This window comes from Peromyscus eremicus, chromosome 23 (assembly GCF_949786415.1).
Source record: "Peromyscus eremicus chromosome 23, PerEre_H2_v1, whole genome shotgun sequence".
Taxonomy (NCBI): Eukaryota; Metazoa; Chordata; class Mammalia; order Rodentia; family Cricetidae; genus Peromyscus; species Peromyscus eremicus.
In genome coordinates, this window is record NC_081438.1 from 7,123,224 (window position 1) to 7,135,972 (window position 12,749).

Here is a 12,749-nt window from a genome sequence, read left to right on the forward strand (position 1 = left end):
CCTCCACAGGCATGTACACACACTTGCACATATATGAACAAACATGAACATACATGTATATAGATAAACATAAAGATAAATAAAATCTCTTAGGCTTAGACTTTTTTGCTTCTCTTTGCCCAGACCCTTGTGTAGCAACACAAACACACACACACACACACACACACACACACACACACACACACAGATACATACACACATATGCACGTACTCACAACACACACAGACACGCACACAGAGATACATACACACATTCACACACACAAACACAACACACACAGATACGTACACACATATACACTCACTCACAATACACACAGACACAGAGATACACACACACACACACACACACACACACACACACACTTGTGTCTCTCCCTCCTTTGAGCAACAGCAGCACCCAGAGCCCAAGCCGTTCATTTGCTTCACTCGCATTCACTGACGCTCAGATTTCCCAGGTCTCATTCTTTGAAGCTTTCCTTCCTGGCTTGCCCACATCTTGACATGACAACCACTCCCGGTCATGTCTGAGGCTGCCTCTCTGGATCTGCCTAATGCCTGGCAACAGCAGCTGTGTTCAGCCCAGGTCTCCGTCCCCTTGTCCATGCTGAAGAGATAATGGCTACCTCACAGAGTTACAAAACCGCCAAGCCAGGCGAAGATGAGAACGTCCTTATTCATCTTAACACCGTTGCTCTCCTGATTACTGTGAGGCCCACAGCTTCCGGGAACAGCATCACCGGGGAACCTCGGCTCCACCCGGACTCTCTAGTGACTCACGTGCCGTGACGTTTGACATAAGATGCTCAACCCTGAGCCAGTTAATTACACGCGAACTGTGACATCTCTTGCACCCACTGACCGTATCACACCTTTCAGCGTTCAGTCCATGGTCCTCCTCACGAAGGAAGTTTTCCCCAAACAAATCAGGGCACTGCAAGGTTCACAGCAGCACACAGAGGACTTTCAAACCCCAACTCTACGTGACCTCCAACCTCTTCATCTCAGTAGACCTCCTCATCTGTAAAACAGGCTGGAGAGAGCAACCCTGGCCTGCCTGATGGCAGGTGGGGACAAAGCCATGTTCGGAGACGGTAAACACTGGAGTGAAGTCAACATGGAGCAAATCACACTTGCTTGAGTAAAAACAACAACCTGCTCTTCCTGTTGGCTGTCGAGGTGTGGTCTGTGAGTCTGTCTGCTTTTCCTATCTTGTTTATGAATGTCTAGGAATCTTGGGAGTGGGGCGGAGCTCATCCGGTAGCGTGCTCACCTAGCAAGCATGAATTCCATCCCAGAACCAAATAAACCAGGCTTGGTGGTGCATGCCTTTAATCCCAGCTCGCTAGGAGGTGGAGGCAGGAAGAACATCAGGGCCATCCATGGCTACATAGTGAGTTTAAGGCCAGCCTGGGATGCATGAAACCCAGGAAGGAGGGGAGGGAGAGAGGGAGACAGGGCAGGAGGGAAGAACTTCCTTTTTTTTTCTAGAACAAATTATCATTCTCAAAGACCAGATGTCTGGGCTCTTTGAAGCTCTTAGTGGCTTCCTCCTCTGTGCCAGGCCCTGGTCTTTGTATGCCCTTGGCTGGCTGCTGATCTGTAGCACACAGAGTGGCCAGGGCTCACATGGAGGAGAGAAGAACCAGAAGACCCCCGAAAGCTGCTGGAGACTTTGGAAGGAGCAGAAGGGAACATGCCAGCTCCTTTGGCTAAAGCTGTTTCGAGGAAGCTTATGTTGGTGCAAGCTGGCACGGGCAGAGAATAACAATTTCCCTTGCTGCTCTCTGCCCCTAGCCCCTCATCCAAATAAACGTGCCTCTTAAATATCAAGGGATCCTTAGACCTAAGATAGCTGTGGCTCTTCAAAGGTGAACCAGGTGGCCCCGCAAAGTCACAGGTTGACATCCTCTACGCCATTCCTGGGAGATGTAAAGAGCACACCCTCCCCCACCATGCAACCCTCAGAAAAACAATCATACACAACATTTTGCAATTTTTGAAGGGTAGTGCTGTCACGGTTTCTAAATACAAGGAGATGTGTGCAACCTCTAGTTAAAAATTGATTTGTTTCTCTTTGCAGACCCCTATGCATGCGTGCGCGCGCGCGCGCGCGCACGCACACACACACACACACACACACACACACACACACACACACACACACACACACACACTCGGGGCACACGCCTCATCTTCAATCACTTCGTTTACTCGTCTAGCTCCAGAAGTAGAATAAATTAACATTTTCGTGGCAGCCAAGTGGAGACATTTTCTGTCTAGAGATTACACAGATTAAATCATCAAATGCCATCCACCCCCTGATAAGTCGGAAAGATAGACAAGGAAATACGGATATGGCTGTCTCGGCCCCAGCAGGGAGCCGTGGATTCTTGTCAGGAGCATCAGGGGCCACACAAAAAGGGTCCCTGAGCTCCAGATTTTCTCCTTGGGAGATCACTTCCCCCATCTAATTGACATTGTACTGAGAAAAACACATCTTCGGCAAATGTGATTTGTTTTTAACTGTAAGGCTCAGAAAGCCTGGGGTTGCTTAAGAACTTCTAACTTCATTTCTCTCTCATTAGCGTTTAACTAAGTAAATTCTCAAATAGCTTCTTGGATCCAAAGTTAAGCAAGCCAGCTCCAACCCTCAGCAAGCCACACTTGAGCCCACTGTTAAAAGCCTAAGGTCACAATGCACACATCCCCATGGATGTCAGCCTCGTCCTCTGCGTCCCTACAATCCTCATAGAGATCAAGGTGCGCCAGCGCCTGCTCCGTGAGGCTGTGTGCACGTTAAGTGATGTCAGCAAACCCAGCGGTTTCCACCAACTGCCAGGAAGCCAAGTCCCCAGATCCCAGTGCACCTTCTTCTCCTCTGACCTTCCATCATCCATCAAGGCGTCTTCAGACTGTACGGCGCCACACTGCCTTAAGACTTGGCCAAGGTTCGTGATTTAATTCACTGGGGCAGGGGGCTTGTCAACTTTTCATTGTGTTAAACTATAGACTGCATGAAACGGTTTCTGAGTACACGATTTGGTGGCATTCATTACACTCTCCGGTAATTATGCCCACTCCTCTCTCACCCTCTAGTCCAGTCTTTAGCGCCCCCCCCCAAAATTGGACCCATTAAGTAATATACCTCCATTTCTTTCCTTTCCTAGTGCCAACAGCCTCCAGTTCTGCTTTCTGTCTCTGCAAACCTCTTTATTCTAGATCAGTAGGACAGAACATCTGTCCTTTTGTGGCAGGTTTGCCTCACTTGAAGTGTCTTCGAGGACCACCCATCTATTAGACCGTGTACCGGAACATCATTCCTTTTGAAGGCTGAATAGTATTCCAGCACAGGCATGTACTGAATTCATGTGATGTCACTCTCCTACCTGTGGACACTTGGGTTGTTCCCACGCCTTAGGGACTGCAAAGGCTGCTGCTGTGAGCATTCGCGCACAGATACCTGTTTTCGGTCTCTGCTTTCGGTTCTTTTGGGTGTAATCTGAGGGAGAGCTTTGTTGAATACTACGGTAACTACACAAGGGTTGCAGTGCCTCGATTAGTAGAGTTACGCATTAGTCATTGTGCTCCAGAGAAACAAGTGTGTGCGCACGAGTGCGTATAGGCATGAGTGTGTGCATGTGTGTATAGACATGTGTGCAAATGTGTGTTTGAATGTGCATGCATGTATGCATGTTTCCCTGTGTGAGCATGTGTGTGCACATGTGTGTGCACATGTGTGTGTGTGTGCATGTGTGTGTGTGTGTGCATGTGTGTGTATGTGTGTGTGTTCTAGGAACTGGGCAGGGGGCTTGGTTTTGAGAAGCCCCATAAGGCAATGTGGAGGACAAAGAAGTCAATGGTGTAATGTGACTCCATTCTAAAGCTCTGAGAGGCAGTGGTTCCACCACCCATGATTGGGAGAGGAGAGTGGAAAATTGAGGGTTTGGAATTCAAGCGGGACACTGAGATGTCCTTGTGGATAAGTGATTTTTTTTTTTCAGAGCTGAGGACCGAACCCAGGACCTTGTGCTTGCTAGGCAAGTGCTCTACCACTGAGCTAAATCCCCAATCCCTATGATTTTTTTTTTTAAGAAATCTTTTTTTTATTTTTTTGGTTTTTTGAGACAGGGTTTCTCTGTGTAGCTTTGCGCCTTTTCCTGGAACTCACTTGGTAGCCCAGGCTGGCCTCGAACTCACAGAGATCCACCTGGCTCTGCCTCCCGAGTGCTGGGATTAAAGGCGTGCGCCACCAACGCCCGGCTTAAGAAATCTTTTTAACTTCTACTTATTTATATTTTATGTATGAGTGCTCTGCATATATACCTGCAAGCCAGAAGAGGGCATGTGGTTGCTGGGAACTGAACTCAGGACCTCTGGAAGAGCAGCCAGTGCTCTTAACCCCTGAGCCATCTCTCCAGCCTGGCTAAGTGATTTCTAAGGAGAGCTATGAACACTATGGACAGACAGACAGCAGCACAGCAGGGGCTGTGAAGAGAGCACAGGCCTAGAGGAAGAGGGGGTTCATGTAATCAAGCCTTCTCCGGTTCCCTGGCAGCAGGGGGAGGGGATGGAATTCTGGGTAAGGAATGTATGACCCTGAAGGTGTGGGGGAGGAGGGGAATGTCTAGTTTAGGTTGTGCCCATTGTATGATGGGGAATGGGCTGCCACTAACAGCCCTCTGATGTCCCAGAGTCAGGCAACCCAAGCTTATAAACTTCCCTGAGGAAGTGAGAGCAGCTCTCCTGATCTGAGGAGTCTGGAGCTTAGAGACTCACAGAGAGGCTCTCCGTAGAGAGCTCACCATTTCCTCCTGCTGCAGGGGCATGACCACAGCCTGAAACCTAGCAGAACGTATCCCAGCTCACGCAAGGAAAGTGAACTTGTCCTCACCTTCTGCTTCGTCTCCTTCAGCTGATGGGACGGTGGCCACGCTGTGATGCAGGACCACATCTATAACTCTACTGACTTCAATCGCCATCTCTCCCAGAAACGCCCTCACAGACACACCCCAAAGTGATGCTTTACCACATATCTGGGCAGCCTACAGCTCAGTCAAGTTGACATGCCAAGTCAGCCATTACAGGATAATAAACTTACTTGAATAAAATCAGCAGCCAGGAGTGGTGGTGCACGCCTTTAATCCCAGCAATTGGGAGGCAGAGGTAGGAAGATCTCTGTGAGCTATATATAGGTCAGCCTGTTCTACATATCGAGCTCCAGGACAGCCAGGGCTATAGAGAGAGACCCTGCCTCAAAATAAATAAGTGAATGAATAAATAGAGTCAGCAATGGGTACGTCAGTTAGGGGCATATACACTCTAGATGGCACTAGGCAGTCCAAAGACATCTGAATCTTGGTGACTCTGACAAGGTACTGTGCTGACACCTTGTGGAGAGAGGGCTGCTAACTCCTTGCATGCACACAGCCGCCTTCCACTTCTTGGCCTTCCACAGCCAAGAAGTATGGCCCCCCAAACAGGGCCAAATTTCAAAAACTACTCCAGGATAATAAGTTAGCTGGGAGGCTACTTATTCGCCAGATGAAAGGCCCTATGATGTCAACAATTCTAGAGGAAATTGGCAAATAACAAAATCCCAAATGAAAAGATTTTCAAATGATCACACTTCTGGGGCTGGAGAGATGGGTCAGTGTGGTGGTATTTTACTTGTACTGAAATGTGATTTTAATTGTATGTTAATAAATAAAGTTGCCTGGGGGTCAGAGTTATAGAGCCATAGCAAGTGCGTGGAGGTGGTGGCGCACGCCTTTAAGGACCTGGAGGGCGGTACATACAGGCAATGACAAGGCAGTCACGTGTTTAGTTTACAACCAATGAGAAGGCAGAACATCTAGAGTATTTAAAGACGTACACACAGGAAGTAGGCCTCTTTTTCGGAGAGCTCTCTTGGCTGAAGCAGGATAGCTAAAGCAGGAAGGGTAAGGCTCTTAGTTCTGACCTCTTGGCTTTCTTCTCTGAATCGGCTCTGTGTTTCTTATTTAATAAGACGGTTGGTTACATCTACATTTGGCGCCCAACGTGATAAGAATCCGTTAAAACCGCTTAACTTGGCTTGGCGGCAGGTCCGGGTTCCCGCCAGGGCGGCCGGCAGGTCTGGTTTCCCGCCAGGGCGGCCGGCTCCCTAGCCCGGGCCCAGGTCGGCTTGGCCTCAGGCCGGACCAACCTTGAGCTACTTGCTTAAAGCCAGTGTTACAAACAACTCAGGCCTGCCCTGCCGAACAGGGCCCCTGCCTGTAAAACCAACGCACGTGGTTGGAGCTTAAGGTAGCCAGAGCCAAGGCTTGACTAGGCTCAAGCGGGAACACGTGGCTGGATTCAAGCTCTTAGGCACAACTTGTGGCTACGCTTGCTTGCTCTCTCTCTCTCTCTCTCTCTCTCTCTCTCTCTCTCTCTGGACTCGCACCTCGGACACTAGGTGGCTGTTTGAAATTCCCTCGGATTGGTACTGTTCTACAAGGACTTGGTAAGTCACTTAACATATCAGATATTTTAAAGAAAATTATTTAAAAAAAAAAAATTTTTTTCCACATTAAAAAAAAAAATGGGTTTTCTGTGTACATTGGAAGAAAATTTGTTTGCACTTTTAGACAGTCTGACAATGGAACAGCTATATGAGAAGATTACTGTTGATCGAATTATGCATTTTATTACTATGTTTATCCTCATTTTACTATTTAAAAAGATAGTCAATTTAAGTGCCAGGATGACAGCTTTAGAAAAACCTATTAAACCTGTAAAAACTCAGACAGAAGAAACTAACAGTGAAGCTGCTTCAAGATTGGATCATAGGGTTACAGAAAGAAAGCCTGTTTTCACACAGTCACCCTTAGTTTGTCCAGTAACCGTACAGCAGTCGCCTGATCAAATGACTACACAAAATATTTGGGCTCCAATTGATATGATAGATTTACGAAGGTTTAAGGAGGCAATAGTATCTTATGGTATGCATTCCCCATATGTAAAGCAAATGTTAAACTCTTGGTCAACATATAATAGGATTGTACCACAGGACTGGCGGGAGCTGGCACAAGGTGTTCTTGAACCCAGTCAAAGGCTTCAGTGGCTAACTTGGTTCAAGGACGAAGCTAAAAACATAGAAAAGCAGTGGAGGGATAAAGGAATACAAGTCTGCCAGGATCAGCTTATTGGAGAAGGTCAATATGCTTCAGCACAAACACAATGTTTATATGATGTCCAAACCCTAATTTTATGTCGAACAGCAGCCTTGAATGCATGGGACAGAGTTGAGGAACCAGGAAAAAAAACTGAGTCATTTACAAAGGTTGTACAAGGCCCAAAAGAATCTTTCACAGATTTTTTACAAAGACTGGCTTCAGCAGTAAAGAGAATGGTCCCGGATTCAGAAGCTAGTAAGATAATAATTGAATCTTTGGCCTTTGAGAATGCGAATGCAGCATGCAAAACAATAATCAGGCCGTTAAAGGCAAGATCTGCACCTTTGGAAGATTGGATTAGAGATACGGTTAATGTTGAAGCTCATGAGCATGATGATACATGGGTAGGAGAAGCAATTTCAAAAGGTTTGAGGAATGTTAGATGTTTTGGATGTGGAAAGCAAGGACATTTGAAAAGGGACTGTAAACAGGTCATTCCTAGAAACAATGTTTCTTCAAGGAACAATGGCAACAGAAAGCCCCTTCCTTCTGGAGTATGCAGAAGGTGTGGTAAGGGAAAACACTGGACCAACGAATGTAGATCAACAAGGGACAGACAGGGTAATCCTTTGCCTCAGTCTTCGGGAAACTCCCAGAGGGGCCTCATGCAGGCCCCAATAGCAAATCCAGTTCAAACCTTTCCTGCAGTCGTAGAGGAAACCCCTACCCAGAGCAATTAAATAACCAAATACCTATTGGAATAAGTCATGCTGGTCAGGATGATGAAACAGATAGAATAGAAAATTCAGGAGCAAATATAAAGAAAATTTTTTGGCAAACTTTTATTAATGAACAAAGACCAAAATTATCGATAAAAATAAATGGTGTTTTGTTGTCTGGTCTGGTAGACACAGGTGCGGACATTACCATAATTGCACCAGAATTTTGGCATCCAACTTGGCCTCTTCAGGAGGTAAATGTTCAACTGTTAGGAATTGGGACATTATCTCAGGTGAAACAGAGTGCAAGATGGCTCGAGTGTATAGGTCCAGAAGGACAGAGAGGAAAATTGAAACCATATGTAGCTAACATAGCTATGAACTTGTGGGGTCGAGACTTGTTGCAACAATGGAATACTCAGATTAACATCCCTCTAATCTCAGAAACAAATCATAAATTAGCACATGTTTCTGAGAGAAATATTAGAAGGCATTATTCTGAGTGGTCACCAGCCATCCATATTATACAAGAACAGGGCACAACAACTGATGATCTTCCAAAGACACCAACAGCTCTACCTTTAAAATGGTTAACAGACAAGCCTGTATGGGTCCAGCAATGGCCTTTAACAACAGAGAAACTCCAGGCTTTAGAAGAGCTGGTAGAAGAACAGTTAAATGCTCAGCATATTGAGGAATCAACCAGCCCTTGGAATTCTCCTGTATTTGTTATTAAAAAGAAATCTGGTAAATGGAGAATGGTAACAGACCTTAGAGCAATTAACAAAGTAATTCAGCCAATGGGCTCTCTACAATCTGGAATTCCTCTGCCTACTCTGTTACCAAAAGGATGGCCTCTCATAGTTATTGATTTAAAAGACTGTTTCTTTTCAATACCGTTACAAGAAAAAGACAGAGAAAGATTTGCTTTCACAGTGCCTACTTATAATAATTCTCAACCGGTTAAAAGATTTCAATGGAGGGTCCTCCCACAGGGAATGTTGAATAGCCCAACTCTGTGCCAATATTTTGTACAACAGCCATTGGAAGTGATACGTAAAAAATTTCCTAAATCTATAATTTATCATTATATGGATGATATTTTACTAGCTGACTCAAATGCAGATACTTTAGAAAGAATATTTGAAGACGTAAAGAAAATTTTGCCTTGCTGGGGATTACAAATTGCTCCTGAAAAGATACAAAGAGGAGATTCTATTAATTATTTAGGATATAAAATAGAGCTACAAAAAATTAGACCCCAAAAGGTGCAAATTAGGAGAGATAGACTACAGACTCTTAATGACTTTCAAAGATTATTTGGAAATATTTCTCATCTACGAACTATTGTTGGGGTAAAAAATGATGAACTGCATAATTTGTTCAAAACCTTAGAAGGTGACAAGGACCTAAATAGTCCAAGAGAGTTATCACCTGAAGCTGAGAAAGAATTGGCCTTGGTAGAAAAGAAAGTACATGAAGGGCATATCGATCGTATTGATCCAAAGCTGGATTGCATTTTGGTTATTTTACCTTCTAGGCATTCTCCTACAGGAATATTAATGCAGAGGGAAGATATCATATTAGAGTGGATATTTTTACCAAATAAACCAAACAAAAAATTAAAAACTTATGTGGAAAAAATCTCTGACTTGATTTGGAAAGGAAAATTGAGACTTCGTCAATTAGCAGGAATAGACCCAGCAGAAATTGTCGTACCTTTAACTAAGGAGGACATTGAAAAATTATGGACAGAAAGTGAACCTTGGCAAAGAGCTTGCAGTAATTTTTTGGGAGAAATTAACAGCAAATATCCCAAAAGCGATAGAATTGATCTTATAAAGAGAGCTGATTGGATCTTGCCTCGAATTGTACGGGTAAAGCCCATATCTGGAGTTCGTACATTTTATACAGATGCCAACAAACAAGGAAAGGCAGGTTACAAATCAGAAAATTTAAGTAAAGTGGTTCAAAGTCCTTATAATTCAGTTCAAAAATCAGAATTATATGCTATTCTGTTGGTATTAATGGATTTTTCAGAACCTCTCAACATAGTAACTGACTCTCAGTATGCTGAAAGAGTAGTATTACATATTGAGACTGCAGAATTTATCCCTGATGCTTCAGAATTAACTTCATTATTTATTCAATTACAAGATACAATCAGGAAAAGGAGTCATCCTTTATATATAACTCACATTCGATCCCATACTGGTCTGCCAGGCCCTCTAGCACAAGGCAATGATGAGATTGATAAGTTATTAATAGGAAATGTGCTGGAGGCCTCAGAATGTCATAAAAAACATCATGTCAATAGTAAAGGTTTAAAAAAGGATTTTTCCATAACCTGGCAACAAGCCAAAGAAATAGTAAAGAAATGTCCTACTTGTTCCTTCTACAATCAAACACCATTACCAGCAGGATGTAACCCAAAGGGTACTCAAAGGAATGAAATCTGGCAGATGGACGTGTTTCACTTTGCAGAATTTGGAAAACTGAAATATGTACACCACACTATCGATACTTATTCAGGATTTCAGTGGGCAACTGCTTTGAGTTCTGAAAAAGCTGATTCTGTAATCACTCATTTGCTAGAAGTTATGGCCATCATGGGTATACCTGCACAAATCAAAACTGACAATGCTCCATCATATGTCTCTGTTAAAATGAAACAGTTTTTTGCTTATTACAATATAAAGCATATTACAGGCATACCACATAATCCTACAGGTCAAGCAGTTATAGAAAGATCAAACAGAACTCTAAAGGATATGTATGCTAAATAAACAGAAAGGGGCAACAAAAACCCCCAGAAATAGACTGCATAATGCTCTATTAACTTTGAATTTTCTTAATGCCAATGAGAAAGGAACAACAGCTGCAGAAAGACATTGGATAATAGAAAAAACTACAGAATTAAATCAGCCTATATATTTTAAGGATGTGCTGACCTCAGAATGGAAACCAGGGTATGTGTTACATTGGGGACGAGGTTTTGCTTTTGTTTCTACAGGAGAAGATAAGTTGTGGGTACCATCAAAATTGATAAAGGTTCGATTTGAACAAGAGAAACCTCTTAATTAGAGGAGGTGATAGCTCATCAACCAACATGAACATCCAATTTAAACTAACTTATACCAGTAACACATGTCTTTTCATTTAATCAGATAATAACTTGCCAAAAAGGAACATCCCCAAAATTAGTCTTGGGGAAAGGTTTTTGTTTTTGTCTTTTAGGAGAATGAAGGTTAAGGAATCTGAAGAACACTGGACAAATAAGACAACTGAAGAAAAGGGATAAATCATCTATCCCAGGAAGCAGAGTGAAATGGCGTATGGGTATATATTATCTAAAAATTTTATGTCTTCCTAAATGTTTGTTTCTGCTTTTCTCTAAAGATTTAACACTATTGGTCTTCTAATAGTCCCAGTCCAATTAAAATTTAAAGCTGACTTTGGAGTTGGAGAATGGCTCTCTCCTTCTTTAAACTCAAGCATGTTGGTAAAAGGAAAATGCAAACTCCCTGTATCATGCCAGAATAAAAGAGCCATCTTCTGCTATGAGACAGGAGAAAAGCCAAATTAATTAAGGGACTATTCTATTACTAATCTCAACTCTTTGATTCTATTCTGATTCTTTAAACTTTTCTTAAAGTATAAATTTTATATCAAAACTTACAAGATTAATATATATAGATATATAGATATATAGATATATATACATTTTAAACTTTGCTAAGATATGAATGGTCATATAGAGTACTGATTAATTCTAAAAAAAAAAAAGGCTTCAATTAGCTGCATATATATATATATGTCTTTGTGTTCGAGTCTCTTATCAGTTTTCTGCAGGAATTCACGGCCAGGCCTAACACCAACTGAAGTCTCCAGGAAGAAGTTGGGGCCCCACAACAACAACCATTCCACGTGGACAATAATAACATCACTAAGCTGACAAACATCACCTACAGATCAGCTTTGAACTACACGGTGCTCAGAGCAATTTTGAGATGACTAGCTGAGATGATCCAGTCTCAAAGACTACTTGAATAAGGACTTGAGATAAAACCTGAACTTTGGCATTATACACAGAATGGATAATGAAGGATATAGTTACCTTTCCTAGAATTTGACAATTAACCTAAAATTTTTCTTTCAGGATAAAGATAACTTCGCCCATACCCAGCAGGAAGCAATGTTAAGAATACGACGCCCACATTCCCAAAGAGGTGGTGTGGGGTGGGTGGTTTTTTGGTCTTTTTAATGGGTTTTGGGTCTGGGATAATTTTCATTGTTTAGGGGGGTTGGTTACAAGTTGTTGTCAAGGGTTAGAAAAAGACTAAGCAGATTAGATTTAAGGTTCTTATTTTAAAAAAAAAGAGAGAAAGAAAGAAGAAGAAAAAGACAATTACTAGTTTTAAATACTTTACATTGGATTGGATTGTTTTATATTGTATACAAATTATATATATTGAAATTGATATTGTTAGAAAATACTATATGTATATTTCTAATTGTACTTATATCGTTCATTTAACAATGCAATTTTCTGATCCTTGAATATTATTATTACCATTAGGATATAAAGAAATGATAGTTAGTAGTTAGACATTACAATAGAACTTGTAGTCATATTAGATATGTTTTAAAAATTGAGCAGATATATTTTAGATAGGTCATCTTCAAACCCTTCAGAGATCTACAGAATATGGCATTTAAAATGTTTTAATAACTTAGAAAATTTTTCTTTTTTGTTATGACTATGAGACATGTCGGCTCCTGGCAGTACCAATCTACTTCAGAGAAAATATGGGCATTGAAGAAACTGCGTATGGAGTTAGCTTTCATTGTGGCAAAAGTTAGCCACTGGACAACAAAGTATCCTCGAATC